The following is a 20,380-nucleotide window of genomic DNA, read 5'->3' as shown; positions in this document are numbered from 1 at the left end:
AATAATTTCCATTTTGGTGTTGGTAATTTTAACCTTGGCTTTATAATAATACTAGTTGTTTCATAGTCTATAGTCTGGATCTATTTCAGTTTTCTGTTATTGGTGCTGATTTTTGTTCATGGGGTCTTGGTTTTTGTATGCTTAGTTGTCTATTGGACACTAAAGTTATGGAATAATTTGAGGCCCCAGATGATAAAATCTTACCTTGAATATCTTTAGGGTCTTTATAAATTATAAAATTCTGTGGTATTGGGACACCTAGGGGCTCAGTAAGTTATGTGGCCAACTCTTGGTTTCAGCTCAGGTCATGATCTCAGGGTCCTAGGATTGAGCCCCACATCAGGCTCCGAGCTCAGCAAGGAGCCTGCTTGGGGATTGTCTCTCTCTCCCTCTCCTTCTGACCTTCTCCCTGTTCTTTCTCTCTCTCAAACGAATCAATAAATCTTTAAAAAAATTCCGTGGCATCTATCTGAATTGATCAGTGGGCTACAAATTGAGATTCCATTGTGTTGTTGAGAAATATATGTGTACATCTGCCTTTATCTATTCATATTATTAAATCTGTTAATTTGGGAGAAGCTAACTTGGTCTAATAGCTAACTTTGGGCCAGGCATTTATAGTCATGCCTTTTGCATATTTGATTAAAACTTATTTGATTAATGTTCTAGTTCCCCTTTTAAGCTCCTTGTTGTATATTTTAAACATTAAATAAAGTTATTCTAGATTTAATATTTTGGGTCACAGGACTTTTAGAGTTTTAATTGATTAGTATTTATATTGCCTGAGTGAAAAAAATCTTTTTTTTTTTTTTAAAGAAAGTCCTCTATGCAATCTTTATTTGTTTCTACTACCTTAGAAAATAATTAGAAGTACAGGTAATGGAGCAGTAACAGAGCTTTTGCACAAGAATAGCCACACGGATACTACACAGTAATTTGTCCTGATTATATTGAGGGTGTCTTACAGAATCTGAGAGATTTGATCACAGTGATATCGTCCCTGAAAGACTATCCAAGAGCTACCTGCTTGATACAGACTGCTGTCGATAAAAGAAATAGTATTAAAAGTTACTTTGAAATAACCTAAGTACATTAATTGTTAAGTTTGAAACTCCCTCTTTTCTAAGAACTGCTAATAATTGTGCTTTCTTGAATTCCACATTCATTCCAACAAGAAGATAAAACCAAATTGCAGCAAAGTCATAAGAATTTCTCTTCTTTTCTCACCCTCATTTCTTGCCAGCCTGTCATCTGATTTATTTTAACTCTTTTTTCAGTTTTATCACATCTAACCAGAAATATCTTACAGTTATCCCTCTGATTATACCATTGTTCCTTTGGGAAAAGTGAGGCTTTGAATTATACTATTTTTCCAAATGCTTCCAGGATTAGGAATATAATGTTACTCAAACAAGTAATATGCATATCGGTTTACTTCAAATTTATTTCCTTTGAAATGTGAGGATAAATGTTGCTCTCTTTATAACTGGATCGCCAGATATATTTCTCTTTTTTTCACAGGGGACAAAAATCATTCTCAGGACATGTATACATGAGGGAATTAAAGTTATTATTTTGAATCTATTATCTTCCTTTCTGCCCCATACTTCTTCATTCTCTTCATAAAGACTCTGTGTTTAAAGAAAAGAAAAGAAAAATGACATGGCAGATGCAGAAATATGTTTTTTCTTCATTCACACACAACCCCCCTGTCCCCCGTATTTTGGTCTACTTTGGGGAGAAAGTAATTGAGCTTATCTTCAATTGTGTTTTCTGATTTGAAGTATAGACTAGAAATTTCTCACTTCAGTGTTTTTTAGGCTTTAACATATTTTTTTTGAAAGTAAAGATAGTCATATCATCTTCTCATTAACTTTCTCAAGAATTTAAATACTTTCTTTGTCTGTTGTGAAGTTGGTCCTTAAGATAATTTTAATACTTTAGTTTTTCCTAAAACAAGTATTCCCAGAAAGCTTAGAGGAGTACAAAGAGGAGGGGGAATGAAAAAACAAGGTAGCTATCCAAAGCACTTTAACCTAAGATGATATTTCATAAGTCCTCTTAGGTTCTTCAACTGTGTAAGTTTCACTGAGTGTTTGGGATGAAGACACACGTGCAGCCCTGGGTCAAGAGATGAGAGAGGCCAAGACAAGGGTCTGAGCCTCAATACCATATGACAGCTCCTGGGTTCATGACCCGATCCTTGCTAACCAACAGCTAAACTGGAAACACTTTGAGTACTTTACCAAACTATTATCACACTAAATTAGATAAACAAACGAACAAACAAAAACCCAACTCATCAAAAGGCCTGGATTATATTATGGTGTATGTATCAAGTAGCTGAAAATATAAAATAGTATTTTAAAGAACCAAATTCCTTCTCTCTGTGGAAGGAATAATATATTAGTGTCTTTTTCTTCTTCCATGACTGACCTCCCTGTATCCTACCTGCCATCCAAGTCAGCGTGTACGCATCATATTGGTACTGAATGTGTCTTGAAACCTTCAAGTATATCCTTTCCCCTTGGTGCTTTTATAAATACAACATTGATTTCCCATTTCATGCAGTTAAAGCTTTTGTTGTTTAATTTTTGCCTTTGTAGAGCCCATTGTTAATAGCATCATAATGCCTTTGGTACTTAAAATCTGGACAAGACATTCCTTTTCTCCTTTTTGTTAAAGACTAATTCACAGGCATGGTATATACGGGCTCCGACACTTCCCTGGCTTAAGAACTCCGCTGAGCAATTCTAGTCTAAGTGCCCACAGGATAGATGCAGAAGGTGGGAACCGAAGTGCCAGGTAATTCAACCCAGCATCTGTGGGAGCCCCACCAAAACCATTGCTTCCCTATGACTCTTAAGTATTATTGGGTGAAGTAACCGAAAAATGTCAGTACCAAATGGCTCCAGAGATGAGTCTGATAGTCCTGTTATATGGCTATTATCGCATTCATCAGAAAGAAAAGTCTTGGTAGTTGGGGTTACCATTGCTATTCATGTCTGATCAAAACCTTGTATCACACAGTTCCAGCCAACTTCCTCATTCCCAGAGAAACTAACACTCTCATTACAAATGGTCAGCAACCCCACACCATCATCTTTGTGACACTTCAGCCAAGACTGAAAAGGAGGCAGCAAATCTCTGGACTGTCAGGTTGGCTGGAATGGGAGGCAGGTGGGTCATACTGGCATTGGTGGCATTATTCCAATAGTTCTCTTCCTGACTCTGGTAGGCAGATTAATAGTCCCCCAAAGATGTCCGTGTCCTAATTCCAGAACTGGTGAATGGGTTAGGTCACATGGCAAATGGAATTAAGGTCACAGATGGAATTAAGCTTGCTAATCAGCTGGCCTTGAGATGGAGGGGTTATCCTGGAGTCTCCAGGTGGGCCCAGTGCAATCTCAAGGGTCCTTCAAATGTGGGAAGGGGAGACTGGAGAGAAGGTCCGAGGAATGCAAGGTGAGAAGGGCTCAACCTACTATTGCCGGCTGTGAAGACGGAGGACGGGGGCCATCAGCTAAGAAATGCAGGCGGCTTCTAGAAGCTAAGAATGCAAGGTAGTAGATTCTCCCCTAGAGCTTCCAGAAAGCAATGCCGCCCTGCTGACACCTTGATTTTAGCCCACAAAGGCCCACTTCAGACTTGTGAATTGCAGAACTGTAAGATAAATTTATATTGTTTTAAGCCACTACATTTGTGGTGATTTGCTACAGCAGAAGGAGGAAACTAACACAACAGCCTTAATTATCTCGTCATTCATGAAGCTTCATGATGAAAAGCAGAGAAATCATTTGTTTAAAATTATTTGAAGTTTGCTTATACTACTGTGAGAGAGAGGATGTCTACCATCCAAACACCCCAAAACCATCATCTGTGGACACAGACATTTTCTATGACATCAGGAGCCCTTTGTAGCACTTAGAGGTTTTAATATAATTCGGGAAATTTCTGCCTCTGGAATGTCCCTGAATGACTCAAATAGAAGACTTTTTTTTATTGAGAAATAACTTCTAACCACAGAAGTTTAAAAAAAAAAAAGAGGTAGGGCTAGAGACAGCGAGGTACTAGAACAGGATTGTATTGACTTGGAAGAAACAGTTGTTAATGTTTTAGGAATTTTGCAAGGTGTGTATTTACTTGTCAGAAATCAGCAGATACTTCCACAGGGGGGCTTGTGCCAGACCTATATCAGCACAGCACTGACTAGATTTCTCTTGGACAAGCATCCTTAACACAAGTTGTACCTCCTCGCTCTTAAGTTTTACCACCACTATCAATACACTATAAATCTTCCAGATGACTTTCTGTGTATTTATATATTTGGGGGTTCCAGATAAAACATATAATTTTGTTAGCATTTTTTTTTTCCTCTTTAGTTTTTAATGTGTCACGATCAACTTGCTGTTCTGTAGCTTGCTTTTTTCCCCCTCAGCAAAATCTTGGACATCTCTCCGTGTTAGCTCAGAGAGGTCTGCCTCATTTTGTACATTGTGATAGAGCATGTATCATATATGTGGGATGCATATACTATCACGTTGTTTAATTTAGGGAATGATTGCTCTATGAATATGTGCATAGTTCTGAATTTTTTACCACTACAAACACTGCCCCAGTGGATGGCCTTGTACTTGTTTTCTGGCCATTGCATGTCTAGGATAAATAATGACATTTGGAATTTCTGGGTTTAAGGGCATGAGCATTTATAATTGTAATATACACTGTCAAATCGCTTCCCAAAGATGTCATAATACCACACAGATCTACCAGCAGCGCATGGCAATGCAGTTTCTCTAATTTTGACCTAGATGTAGTTAATCTACATTTGCCAACAAAATGGATAAAAAGTGGGTCATTTTAATTTGTGTTTCGCTTAACATCATTTTATGTTTATTGGACATTTCGTATGTTTTAGGCAATTACCGCTTCTGGTGTTTTTCCCACTTTTCTATTTTTGTCTTTTTTCTAATAATTTTGGAGGCTATATTCTGGATGCTAATTATTTATTATTATGCTACAAGTATTAAAGAAAAAAAAGGAATTTTTTTCTTAGTTTTTTAATTTAAATTCAATTAGCCAGCATATAGTACATCACTGGTTCTGATATAGTGTTCAGTGATTCATCAGTCGCGTGTAACACCCAGTGCTCATCACAACATGTGCCCTCCTTAATGCCCATCACCCAGTTACCCCATCCCCCCACCCGGGTTGTCCTTTAATATTATAGTTTTTTCATCTGTCAATAATCTTTTGATTTTAGAAGAGTGTTCTGTTTGCAGAGAAGTTGTCAAGGTGATATGGAGCGTTCCCATACCCCGTTCACTCAGTTCCCCCTCCTGTTAACATTTCACACAGCTAAACTATATTTGTCACAACTGACGAACCGGTATTGATACATTACTATTAACCAAAGCCCACGCTGAGTTCACATTTTATTAATTTTCTGCAAAACCCCTTTTCTGGTTCAGCTTCCATTCAGGATGTCCCCTTACATTTAGTGGTCAAGTGTTCTTAGCCTCCTCTGATTTGTGCCTCTTGTCAGACTCCACCCCCCACCTCTTTTTTTTTACAACCTATTTTTTTAAAAGATTTTATTTATTTATTTATTTATTTATTTATTTATTTATTTACTTATTTGTTTATCAGAGAGAGAGACAGCGAGCAAGAGAGACAGTGAGTGAGAGAGAGAGAGAGTGCATGTGCAGTGAGAGAGGCAGGCAGAGGGAGATGCAGGCTCCCCACTGAGCAGGAAGCCTGATGCAGGACTTGATCCCAGGACCCCGGGATCCTGAGCCAAAGGCAGATGCTTAACTGACTGAGCCACCCAGGTGTCCCAGGGTTCCCTTTTTTTAATGATCTTGACAGTTTTGAGGAGGACTGGTCAGGGATTTGGTAGATTGTCCTTTGATTCAGGTTTGTCTGATGTTTTCTCATCGTTTGGCTGGGGTGTGTTTGGGGGAGGAAGATCATGGAAGATCACAGAGCTGAAGTGTCCTCTCACTGCATCCTCGCGACGGTGCACGATCTCATTATGACTTGCCCTCAATCTCCTGCACAAGGGAGTGTTTCGAGTAGGAGGTATTAGGTTAGTCGTAGACTTGCAACCACATGCCTGCTTTACTTTCCTTCTATAGAAATTGAAACTCACCTTAGCAAGAGCTAATTGGCACAAAAGGAGAAATTAGAATATAGATATTTAAGTTTATTGAGTAATCCCAAGTAATTGCATGTTTAATATTTATAAAGTGTGTTTTTTTTTTTTTTCCAGTTTATTTAGGAAGGATGGATTTTGCCCACGGGATTACACTGCTTAAACTTTCTCTGAGATTATTGGTAAAAAGGGATGGTTTCTTATGTGTTGTTTATTAATAGTAATAATAAGTAATGTGCAGGAAATAAAGTAAAGAACAGTACATATTGCGTTTATAATAGTATAAATTTGCAATTACATCTAATGACCAACATTAAGTACAGTGTATTAAATTATTCAAATTGCTCTTCGGTATAAATTACACCATTGATTAGGTTTACGGTGGTAGCTATGAGATGTAAACTAAATATTGTGACATTCTTTAATTGAAATAAATGCTTGTACTTCAATTAATGGCAATTTTTTAGCTCATTAACTCTAGAAATCCATTTTTATAGTCTATTCAGAGTTCTACAATCAAATGAATTGAGACATAAACAGCATGGGTTTATTAAGAACAAATCAATGTCATATAAACCTGATAATATTTTTCAATATAATGATAAGGTAGCACATAAAATTTGCAATGCAAAGAAGTGAAAGTATCTGTGTTGGTCTCTCCTAAATCTTGTTATGTCAGATATGTCTACTTCTTTCCAAATAATGATTTGTGGGCAAATGATATGTAGGCCTTAATAGTGTATGAATTTTGCTCTTCTGTTGCTTAACACATCTTAGAATTCTTCGTCATCCCCATTAAAATGCAGCCACGTTTTTACCTAAAGTACAGAGTAGGCAAAGTTAGTATGGGTGTCATCTGAGGAAAGATGATGATGATCTGAATTGAGAAAACAGCTAGCTAGTTAGATTGGGATAAAGTATAACCATTGCTGAACATTTGGTTATTATCAGGCCCCATGGCTGATTATGATAAATAAAATATCTTATAAAACTCTCCCAAACCCTTATCACTCACTTTTGCCATGGTAAAGGAGTACAAACTTTAAAGGACACGGAACAAAATACCAACATCTGAATGACATTTCTCAAAGGATAGGCCGAGGACCCATATCAAAATCACCTTGAGTACACATTAAAATGTAGACCCACTGAATTAGATGCTTAAGAATGGGGGTGGGGCGTCGGCATGTTTGCTATCTCCTTAGCTATCCTTATGCAAACCAGAGTTCAAGGTCCACTGGTATGAAGGGCATTGTTTTATTTATAATATGTGAGGGAGAATAAGAATGAGCGCATGAAGTTCTCAATTAAAAAGGGCTTCCTGGGGAACCTGAGTGGCTCAGTCTGTTAAGCGTCTGCCTTTGGCTCAGGTCATGATCTCCAGGTCCTGGGATTGAGTCCCATGTGGGGCTCCCAGCTCAGCGGGGAGTCTGCTTCTCCCTTTCCCTCTGCCTCTCCCCCTGCTTGTGTTCTCTCTGTCTCTCTCAAATGAATAAATAAAATCTTTAAAAAAATAAAAAAACAAAAAGGACTTAGTTCTTACCTGATAGAATATTTGCGACAAGCTCTTTTGTGTTTCTGAGGATATCATATTCCATATAACTTGCTTCTGTTTGTTCCCTTCACACTTTGTGGTTGAAGTGTTAACCTGTGGTGCTCCACTTTGTACTTTGATGTATCTCTATTATGCCAGACTATAACCTCCTTGAGGACAGGAGTCATGTGACCTCATCTCTACATCCTTACATCACCTATTTGATTGGGGGTATATAAGTATTTGATGATCTGAATTGAGAAAACTGCTAGCTAGGTTAGACTGAGATAAAGTATAACGATTGCTGAACATTTGCGTTATTATCAGGCCCCATGGCTGATTATGATAAATAACACTGAAAACAATAGGCATCGTTTCTGCCCACCAGAAATTAATACAATCAGTTCTGATTATTTGCTAACATTTTCTTAGTTTCTTCCCTGGCAAACCTCTTCCATCATTTTGCTTTACATTTATACAACACTTTTGCCCCCAGCCTTGAGGGACAATTTGCTGAGGCACACAAAGGAATGTTTATGAGGCACAAGGGAATCAATGTCTGGATTAAATGTACTGACTCTTATAAATATTATTTATGGCTATTTAGGCAATAATAATAATAATAAAGGGATACAGAAAGACATATTAAAGATACTTAATTCATTCTAAGCTAGTAATAACAGGTGAATAAATATTGATTTCCACGTCTACCTCTTACTTGTTAGAAAATTATGAGATCTCCTTCCCCTCACTGAACTTAAAGTGCTTTTCTTGTTTCTTGGGTTTGGGGGTGGTGGGGGCTTGGGGGAGAGCAAGTGTTTTTTATGACTTCATCAGTCCAGGCCACACAAATAGCTAGTGAATGGCAAGATGATAGCACTGTTTTATAGATCACCTACCTGTGGAGGTGTTATCACATGGGGAGTTATTACTTTGTAAATTTAATCTTTTTTAGCTCCTGACATCGAAGAATTGCCTTCCACAAGCTCCGCTCTGAGTAGTCCGGTTCAGCCACTGTAGGTCACACTGGGAAGTGTGTTCCAACTCAATCCTTCCAACAGGGTTGCTCAGACGTTAATGTCCTGCACTTGGTCTCAGTATCCGGTGCGTAAGGTGTGTCCTTTTTCCCTGGCTTTCTGTGTGTGCTCAGTCCCTAGACTTCGTTATGGTGTGTACTCTGGCTCTCTGGTGGACTGGGAGTCTTATAAATACCATCTTCCTTGACTGGGACCCCAGGCCAGGTTCAACTCTTTACTTGAATTGTGTATCATCCCAGTGATTAAGCAAGGGCATGGTCAACAGTGGCTGTGGACTTGGTCGTCTTTGTCAATCAAAGGAGATGTCGCCTCTGTCCTATGTAGTCCTGCCTGACACCTTGAATTATGAAGCAAGCCTTCCCTAAAAATTTTATTCATCTTTTTCTTAGAAGACCTATGCCGGGTTAAGATTAAACACAACATTAAATTTTTGAAAATGTACAATTAAAAAAAAAAAGGCGAAACGTTGAAAGTGTACACCAAAAGGATTTTAAGTAGAGTTACATGGTCATGGTGCTCCAAATCCAACATCAGTTGAAGGGTGGAAAGGCACATACTAAGGCAGGGGACCATGGCTTGGGTGGTGGGCAATTGCCATCCAGTTACCTGCGTACATTATCCCTTTTCCACTCAACTTCTCTTTGAAGAAATGCTTCTCCCTCAGTGTGCCTAGTCTGGGTGGGATGGTATATTCAGGTGCCTGCCTTTTGTGAGGGAAGCCAGTGGGATCTCTGTGTCTCTTTCTTCCAATCCTTGTCACCAGCATCCTGCACATGGTGAAGGTAAACCCATGGAAACTGCAGAGCTGCCTTTTCTTGACTTTTCCAAGCTGGGTGTTTCAGTCTGTCTTCCAGACTTGGAAGCTTTCCTGGATTTTTCTATTAAATTACCTTTTGCTGCATCTAGCCAGAGTTCAACTTTTGCTGCTTGAGATTGAAGAAATGCCAACCAAGTAGAAAGGGTAAGTGGTAGGGGGCGTTGTGTTGTCTGGGATGTATTGTGGATCATCTATTTTGTTTCAAATAGGGCAAAGGAGACTTCCATCTTTGACGTCATAGTATTGTTATTTTTAACCTATGATTACTATAATAATGTTCTAGTCTGTGAATCAGGAACACGTGTTCATATTTATCTTCTTTACATCCTAAGGAATTTACAAAGGAAACATTTACAAAGTAGTAATTCCTTTGGATGATGACATTTCTGGGAGCCAGAAGCCCCCAAAAATGTTGTCAGTACCATGACATTCAACAGCTAGTCATGTGCCACATCCTTTAAACTTTACATTAATCAAAATCATTAATGAAATTAGCAACACAAGCCAGCCTCATTAGTTTTAATTCATTCTATGATGTGTAATAAAATACAAAGAACACATAGCCTGGATCAGGCAGCATGATGATCTCAATAGCTCTCATCACTGGTTTAAATGAAGACTGCTTCTCACCTAATTCACAGGTTTCAATTGCCACATAAGCTTAATTAATTCATAATTGATACCTTAGCCCTCCCATCCCTGGAAAGACTATCATTGTTTACTGATTTCTATAATTTACTCTTGGAAAAAACAAAACAAAAAACGCAATCTCTGTGGGGTTTGCAGTTTTGAAGCAAAGCACTCAAGACCACAATCACCAGATGAGGAAATGTCACTTTGCAGCTTTTGAATCTCCAACTGTGATGACTGCACAGCTTTTATTAAACTTTAATTTTTGTGACAAAGAAATCCAAACAATGCATTTTGTTTATCTTTGTGGGATACTTTGTCATTTTTATTCATAAAAATTTAGGGTTTTTTTCCAGCTTTATTGCAATATAATTCACAAATAAAATGATATGTACTTAAAATGTACAGTGTGGTGGTTGAAAGATATGTACATTGTGAAGTGATTACTTCAATGAAGTTGATCATAGCTACCGTGTGTGTGTGTGAGTGTGTGTGTGTGTGTGTGTGTGTGTGTGTGTGTTTGTGTGGTGAACATGCTTAAGACCTACTCTGTTAGCAAATTTCAAGTAGACAATACAGTATTGTTAGTTATGGTCTCCATGCTGTACATTAGATCCCCAGAACTCATTTATCTTACAACTGAAGGTTTACGCCCTTTGACCAGCATCTCCCCTTTTCCCCATCCCCTAAGGCCCTGGCAACCATCATTCTACTTGCTGTTTTCATGAGTTAGAATTTCTTCTTTTTAGTGCAGAATAATTTTAAATACTTACCTTCGTAGAATAATAATTTGTGTATCTTTGGGGAAACTTGCAAAGAAGGGTCATATGAGATTTTGCCTTTCTGAAAACAGACTTGTAAAGTCTCTTCACAGATTTATACCTGTGGTAGAAAAAAAGTGAAAAGCAAGTCCTGTGGCAGGATGATGCCACCATGTGTTAAGAACTTCGACAGCGGAGTGACTAAAATATGTGGCTGGGTAGTTGAAATGTGTTGAAAGTAGCAGGTTTCTCTGTCATTATGTATGTTTTCTGGGAAGTGTCGGTGGTGAGCAATGGGGCTGGCAATGAACCTTTAGTTATGTGGAAGCTGATGATTCCCACTGTCACCACCAGAGGATGTTCGAGGCATGTTTTTTGTCAGAGCAACACTGACTAAAATAGCCAGTCCTTCCAACAGAAATAGCATAACGGCTCTGAGGATGTGGAAAATCTCAATGTCAACAGCAGCTCATAAAATGGAAAAGAACACGGGATCGGCTGTGTTTAGAAAAGTCTGAGGCATTTAGTCTAACTGTTCTTGAATCATTACCATGATACTGACAAGCAGAGATACTCCTGAGAAATCTGTCAGATTTAGTCCCTGACTGCATGGTTAATAGAGAAAATAGCTAGGCTACCCAGATTACAATTCTTTTTGAGTTTTGGGAAAGCAGCCATTTTGGTGGTTAGATGATGATGATGATGATGATTGTTACTGTAATTCTTGTGGGGAGACCAGGGTAGGAAGAGACACAGGGAAGTGAAAAGATATGTTTTTAGGGGAATTTTAGTGCAGTGTTCCTTAGATAGAGGAGGGGAAGGATAGAAAAATCTGCCTTGCATTCACTGGAAAAATCAGCTATAAAACACTATCAAAAGAGTGGCAAGAGCACCTGGTGTAGATAAGAGCTTTAAAAACTGAAATCTTATAGCAAGATCTGCTATCAAATGTCAAATGTCAAAAACTACTTGGAGGTTGAATCTCATGTTAGCTCAAAGGATATATAGTTAAGTTGAAAAGCAATGTGTTTCCCATCAGTTTACTTCATTATAGAAATTATATCCTTTTTGCATGCTGCAACAACACTAGAGAATATGTGATATATATTAAAATATGTGATATAGTATAAAATGTAATATGTTGTTAAAGGTAAATCATTTATTTGTGTGCATGTGTGTGCATGAACATACATACAGACTGAAAAGCCCAAAAAATGTTTTCCAAGTTTGAGGATGTGTGCTTTAGTATAATATTTTAAAGGTCATTCTCTTTTTTTAATAAGAAGGTATATTTTTCACATTTATTTATTTATTTATTTATTTATTTATTTATTTATTATGGTAAGAATATTTAAGTTCTACCCTCTTAACAGATTATAAGGGCACAGTGCAGTGTTATTATAGCCTATAGGCACAATATCATTCATACAGCAGTTCTCTAGAACTTATTCATATTGAATAACTAGAAGTTTATACTGACTGATAAGCAACTTCCCATATCTCCCCATATCTCCAAGACCGTGATAATCACCACTCTACTCTCTGTTTCTATGAATTTGACTCTAGATACCTCGTATAAATGGAATGATGCAGAGTTTGTCCTTCTGAGCTTATTTTACTTCTTTCACTTTAGCATAATGTCCCCAAATTTCATCCATGTTGTCACATATGGCAGGGTGTTCTTTGTTAAAGCTGAGTAGTATTCCATTGTATGCATGTTCCACATTTTCTTTAGCCATTCCTCTTCAGACAATTTGAAGAATCACATGAATTAATTGGAAAGAAAGCCCCATGAGAAGCCTTTCTTTTTTTTTTTTAACGATTTTATTTATTTATTTGAGAGAGAGAGAATGAGAGACAGAGAGCACAAGAGGGAAGAGGGTCAGAGGGAGAAGCAGACTCCCCGCTGAGCAGGGAGCCCGATGCGGGACTCGATCCCGGGACTCCAGGATCATGACCTGAGCCGAAGGCAGTCGCTTAACCAACTGAGCCACCCAGGCGCCCGAGAAGCCTTTCTGATCTCCTTCCTAGAGCACATCTCACCAGAATCACCAATCGTATCATTTAATTGTTACTACCCTGATGATTCAGGATAGGCTGATTTTAATCAAAGGGATATTTACATCCCTCAATCTTTTTATCAAAGGTGACATTAATGCCAGTAAATCATGGTTTATTAGGACTAGTGGGGCCAGCCCGGGGCAAAATAGGCCTGAACAGGGATCACCCAGGAGGTGCAGGCATCAGGCAGCACAGATTTTAGGAAAACATGCCAAATGACAGAGCTCTTGATGGGGGTGATAGGAGGGGTGAAATGGAAGAGAGAGATGATAGAAAAAACTTCCCCTTTGCCCAGTGTGGTTTGGTATCCAAACTAGACTACTGTGTTGATATTTATTATTATTGAACAATTTACCTTTCTTTTTTAATTTTTTTTAAAGATTTTATTTATTTATTTGAGAGAGAGAGAATGAGAGAGAGCACGAGAGGGAAGAGGGTCAGAGGGAGAAGCAGACTCCCTGCTGAGCAGGGAGCCCCATGCGGGACTCGATCCTGGGACTCCAGGATCATGACCTGAGCCGAAGGCAGACGCTTAACCGACTGAGCCACCCAAGCGCCCCTCTTTTTTAATTTTTTTAAAGATTTTATTTATTTATTTGACAGAGAGAGTGAGAGAGCACAAGCAGGGGCAACAGGAGAGCGAGAGGGAGAAGCAGGCTCCCTGCTGAGTGGGGAGCCCGATGTGGGACTCGGTCCCAGGACCCCAGGATCATGACCTGAGCCGAAGACAGATGTTCAGCCATCTGAGCCACCCAGGCGTCCCACAATTCACCTTTGTAAAAAAAATATTTAAGAAGCCATCGGGAAAAAGTATCTGAACCTTGTCACTACTTATTAGAAACAAAGGCATTTATCAGGTCTTTCATGTCACATCCTTCTTCAATTTATTTCCTGAAAATGTGCTCATTAAATTCACTGCAACCACAAGTTGCTAGATTTTACCAGAACTCTATGTGAAGATCGTTTCCGATGAAAATGCTACGGTAAAAGAATTTGGGTCTCAAATTAAGGACAGACATTATTTTGTTTAAGTGTATTTTGGTGGGAAGTCAAACCTAAAACCTGATTTTTAACAAAAATACATAAATCAGAAAGGAATTTGGTACATGGCTTCTTAATTTATGCACGTATGTACATAATGAAAAACTTCAATTTGTCTTTTCTCTACTTCAGCAATTCTCTGTGACTTCCTCTGTTGTCTCTCCCTTTATTCTCACTTTTAAGTCTAGATATTCTTCTGTGACAAGCTCCATGCTCTTGTTCAATTGCCTTCTCATTTCTTTCTTTTCTTTTTTTAAGATTTTATTTATTTATTTGACAGAGAGAGACCCAGCGAGAGAGGGAACACAAGCAGGGGGAGTGGGAGAGGGAGAAGCAGGCTTTCCGCCGAGCAGGGAGCCCAATGCGGGGCTGGATCGCAGGACCCTGGGATCATGACCTGAGCTGAAGGCAGACACCTAAAGACTGAGCCACCCAAGCAACCCTGCCTTCTCATTTCTTGATTGAATTCTTCTCTCTCTTCTACATGTATAGTCTCTGTGTCTTCCTTGGTTTCTTTCCCTCAGCCATCAGTTATCCTCAAGCTTACCATCCTAATGCCCTAGAATGCCTTCCATTGATCTCCTAACTTCCCAGCTTTCTCCTTGTGGTCACCCTCCAACACATTGGCAGAGTAAATAACCGGGATCTGTCTGTCAGAACCACAGAGCACAAGGGTGTAGAGGTAGTAAGGCAGCCTTTCCCTTAAGAAGCTTAGAGTCCTATAGTGGGAGACAACCACGCAAATGCACTGGGACTCTCAGTGCTGTAAGGGTAAGCTGTCCATGAGTCAAGACTGCTTTCTCAGAGGTCAGATCTGAATACCTGCTCAAAGATGAGTTGATATTTGCCAACTGGACAATAGTGGCAGCAAGAAGGACATTCCGCACAGAGGTACGAGTAGGACTTAAGTTGGAAAGAGCATGAAGCCCCAGGCACGTAGGGAAAGCCTCAGGTAATTCTGTGTCTCTGGAATATGATGGACAAGGGAAGTACTCGGTAAGAAATAAGATCGAGAGGCACAAGAGGCATGACCAACTGAACTCTTTTTCCAGGCATCTAATGCATCTTCAAGGGGTTCCCCATCTCAGCTCTTCCCTTTGCATTTGGGGAGAGGCAGACTTTATATAAATTGGGCTTCTCACTAAATTCACCTTTCCCAATATTGTACCTTTGGATACTGTCCTCTTTATGTGACAGTCTGCTAATCAGGAAGTGTTCATGTGTAGATAGCCTCTGGGTCGGTGATGATCAGATGTCTATCAGCACTCTTCTCCCTGTCTGTAGTAATGGGACTGCAGGAAACATGGCCACCCGCTGGAGGCCCCATTTCTTAGCCTCTCTTACAGGTTGGTGTGCTCTATGTGCCTGAGTTCTGCACACTGGCGTATAAGCAGAAGTGATATTGTCCTATCTCTAGTGCATGTCTCTAAAAAGGGACATGGGTGCACATCTCTGGCTCTTTCCACTGGTTGGGTAATAGCAAGACCTAGAGCAGCTGCTCCAGACCTGAGAGAGAAGCTGTGCACTGAACGTGACTGAGGCACTGAAGCAGCTCTCGAACACTCTTCATTGGCCTGTTACATAAGCAGGAAGTAAAGTTCAGTTTAAGCCATGTTTGCATCCTGTATAGCTGGGCAGCCTATTCTGAAAGTAACATACTCACAGAGTGCTATACTGGGTTCTAAAGCATTGACTCAAGATAATGTAAATGACTTAGGAATATTCAAGAAAGAGCGTCTCAATTTAAAGCAAGAGCGTCTCAATTTAAAGCAAGTATCCCAATGTTGGGCATTCCAGATGCCTAGGTATGTTCATAGAACACACCTATTCAGGCAACTGGGGTCCTATAGCACTTTCTAAACTACATCTCAAAAATAGCAACCTCAATTTGAGAATAACTTACAGAATAACTGCCTGTATGCTTCAAAAATATCAGGAGCAAGAAACACAAAGCAAGGCTGAGAAAGTATTTCAGATTAAAGGAAGCTAAAGAGACAAGACAACTAGATGCAATGTCTGGTCGTGGACAAGGAAAAAAAAGCAATAAGAGACATTATTGGAACAACTGATAAAATTTGAACATGGACAGCCCATTAGATATATAAATTCTAGGAATCTTGATTTTGATAACTGTGTTGTAGTTATATAAGAAAATATCCTTATCCTTAGAAAATAAACACTGAAGATTTAAGTTGAAAACATCATGATGTCTGCAACTTATTCAAATGGTTCAGAAAAAATATGCAAACATATATATGTATATAGATACATGCATATACTACACACACACACACACACACACACACACACAGAAAGAGACAGAAAGGGAATGAGAAAGCAAAATGGAGTGAAAGGTAAACAATTGGTGAATCGAGTTGGTAAAGGGTAATATATATATATATATATATATATATATATATATATATATATATATATATACCAGAAATCTTCTCTAAGTTTAAAATTATGTCAAAATAAAAACTAATAAAGAAAAAGACGTAGAAGTATAATTTTCTCTTTCTCAGTCATCAGCAATATCATCAATAGCCACACGCTTGTTATTTGAATATGGCCTGTCAATTAAATCATTGCTGTTGGCAAAACATTTGGCTGGGTGCTCATGCATGTGACCCTTCATTTTGGGCCCATTTCCAATGTTCCAAATTTTCCCTGCAGCAAATTTGTCAAAATGGTTGTGGAATAAGTTTGCATTTTAGAAGTTGGCAAAACAGAACCACTCTCCATCTTTTATCTAAGAACAGATGTGGACTTTGGGTCTGCACAGCAGTGGAATTAGAGGCTGATTTTAAGCATGTGCTAAAATTCAGTTAGTTTGATTTTGGTGATATGCGTATATCCTAAATTTAGGGACCTGCTACAGAATAACTGCCTAAATCCCTCCATTTCAAAAGGCAAGAAACATCAAGTAAGACTGAGTAACTATTTCAGAGTAAAGGAGACTAGAGACAGGGCAACTAAATGTAATATGTGGGCACTGACAAGGAAGACAGAACTATAAGGGCCATCATGAGAACAATGGGCAAAATTTGAACATGGACTAATAATGAGATAATATTAATTCTAAAAACCTTGATTTTGATAACTGTGTGACACACACACACACATGTGCAGAAAGAGAGTGAAAAAGAGAGAGAGAGAGAGACAGAGAGATAGGTGGTATTAGGAAATGTGCTTTACCATCATTTTTATACCACAAGGGCTATTCTAAGTCAGAAATATCTTGCAATCCAGTAACATCATCCTTCACTTGTTGATGCAAAAAGACACCCAGACACCTCAGTAATTCATACCCATTCATTCATACCCAGACACCTCAGTAATTAATTTTTAGTTCATCGATAAGCCCCAAAAGATGGTTAGATTACCTAGACAGTGGATATTGGGTAGCACCTTAACTAATTTTCTCCAAACCCTGGTTAGAAATTCATGCATTCATTCATTCAACAAGCCATTTTAAGCACTGCTAATTGTCAGCCACTAAGTTGAGTACTGAAATGACACCATTTGCCCTCCAGCTTCCTACAGTAAAGAGAAAGAATGAGGGAGGTAGGGTTAGTTACATAAGCATTCATGTTTTGTCATGCAATCTTCCTTTCATTTTCTAGCATTTCCTCTTAAGATACATAGGATAGTAGCATATATAGGGGCACACATAAATACTGTTTACAAAAGTAATCTGTGGAAATCACACATATTTTCCAGCTAACATTAAAGGTAAAGTTAGATACATATAGGGGAGATGTTGGTTAAACTTCCAGTTAGAAGATAAATAAGTTCTGGGCATCTAATACACAGCATTGTGCATATATTTAAGATACTGTATTACATACTTGAAAGTTGCTGAGAGAGTAGACCTTAAATGTTTTCACCATAAGAAGAAATGGTAATTGTGTGATGTGATGGAGGTGTTAGCTAAGGCTATGGTGCTAATCATAATGCAGTATATAAGTGTATGAAATCAACACATTGTACATCTTAAATTTACACAATGTTGTATGTCGATCACATCTCAGTAAAGCTGAGAAAAAGTTAAACGCATATAGTAACTTCATGATAACACAAATAAATCTAAACTTAGTTTTACTTTCTGGTCTAATGCCATGTTTACAGTTCAAAGCATGATTTTGGTAAATTTCTTACTTATTCTTCTTTCCTTCGTGGCTTCAAGCAAAGAGATTATTATATAACATTTCTTAATAAAATACTGATTTATTAATAGTTGATAATCATTCCATCTCTTCCAGCACAGTCCTCTTTGGTAATATCTGTGCAGGAGAACATGGCCCAGGCTTGAAACTTCTCTTCGGAATCTAGGATGACTGGATCTGAGAAATCTGCTTACCCCATGGAGGCAGGAAGTGAAAGATGGCCTCAGTGCATGGGTGCTGGTCCCTCCCACTGGGAAAACAAAGTCCAATAAAGGTGTCATGTTTTGGCCAATAACAACATCTTTTCATTTGAGGGCAGGAGGGCTAGGCAGGGACCATGGGATGGGAGCCAAAATTCCCCTTTTTAATACTCTACATGGTCTTTATTAAAGATTTGTTGGGTGAGTTATAAATTTCTCTATGCTTCCAAGCTTCCTGAGAACAGAAGCCACATCTTAACACATTTTTATTGTCTCTATCTATAATAATAGAGACTAATACAAATTTGCTGACTGATTAACTTTAATTGCTTTATACTTTAGATGACATTTTTTTAGAAGGTATTTTGAGATCTCCAGGTCCCTTTAGGACCTAATTATGAACATCAATTTCCATTGTACTGTACATCTACACAAGTCTTGGTTAATAGATATTTCTGGATAAAGTAGCCTCTCCAAGACTATAGAATAGATTATTCATAGTTTTTTAGTATCTGTGTCATTATGGAACAACATTATTCAAAAGCATGAAGTTATTGAGTTAATTACTCAAAATGAAGTATAGTGCTAGCTGTTTTTGGACTGTTTTAATATGAGGTTTATGTAAATGGACTAAGCAAAAAGAAAATTATGCCTATTGAAAGAACAACTTTCTGGAGACTATGTTTGGTACAATTAATTATTTTCCTCCAGAAAGATCTTCTCATCAAGCATTAACTTTATATAGCTACTTAGTCCAAAGGTCACACGTTTACCAAGAGGCATCTGGAAGATTTTCTGAAGGTATTTTGTCCATTTCTTAGTCTAAAATTCTATCCACTCATGATCACTTTGGTGAGTTTCTTGTGGCTATGTGCTATCTCATACATATTCATACCCCTCAAGTATCTATTTATATTGCTTTGCCCATAGTAGACACTCAACAAATATTTATTAAATGAATTCATTGTCCTACCTTGAAGAATTGGCTGAAAAGCAAGGTTCCACAAATATAGAGCCTATTTATTCTGTCAACATAGCTGACCCTAGTTGACCTCAGAGTCAATATGTTAATCTCCTTGATTAAAATTGTGGGGAATTAGATTTGACCACATAGACCTGAATTTCCTGACAAGATCTCCGTCAAAACATCTCCTAATAGAATAACATTGTCTTCTGATTACTGGCCAACAGAAGGACATCATACACACATTCACAACTTAGAAAACTCAGTGAGCACATTCGTATTCTGTGCTAAGAACTAAGAGATGATTAGATTATTGTAACATTGCAAGATGGTTAATGATGGACAGATTGTCAGTGGGTTTATTCCTAACTCTAGTTAGAAATTAATTACCTCTTTAACTTATTAGTTTATGTAGACAAAAAGTTATTGCTATTATTTAATAGTCTCTATGATAACTAAGGAGGATATAGCAGTGATGAGTTTACATTCTACAGATAACCTAAGATAAGGCAGAGTTTCACTAAATTGTAACTCACTAATGTGTATTTTCTGGAATGATGTATTTTATTTTATTTTATTTTATTGCGTTATGTTTCTTGAACGTGGTGTCTTAGTTCTCTTTCCTAAGGTCCAATACTCCTTTAAGATATTTCTTACTTTGTATTTGTATTATGAAGAGATTTAAAATATAAGCAAAAATAATAACCTAACGATCTTGTAGATGACCACTCTGGGATTGAGCATTTTTCTGTACTTTCTGTGTCTGTGATCATACTTACATGTGAAATAACACCAAAATTTCCACACCAATAATCTTGCCCCTCTGGGGATCTAAAGACATGCACTACTTGGTCCAGATATGTGAATTTGAAAAATATTACTCTAGAATAGAGCACTTGTGAAGAAGTCCTCAATCCTCTTAAGTCAGAGAACCTAAGGGAAAAGATTCATTAAAAGAAACTTAAACTGTTAACACCATAGATGCTTCAAGATGCTGCTATTGAGATTAACT

The sequence above is a fragment of the Zalophus californianus genome, chromosome 4 (genome assembly GCF_009762305.2).
Source record: "Zalophus californianus isolate mZalCal1 chromosome 4, mZalCal1.pri.v2, whole genome shotgun sequence".
Taxonomy (NCBI): domain Eukaryota; kingdom Metazoa; phylum Chordata; class Mammalia; order Carnivora; family Otariidae; genus Zalophus; species Zalophus californianus.
The sequence above is the reverse complement of the archived record's forward strand: the minus strand, read 5'-3'. Positions refer to the sequence as shown.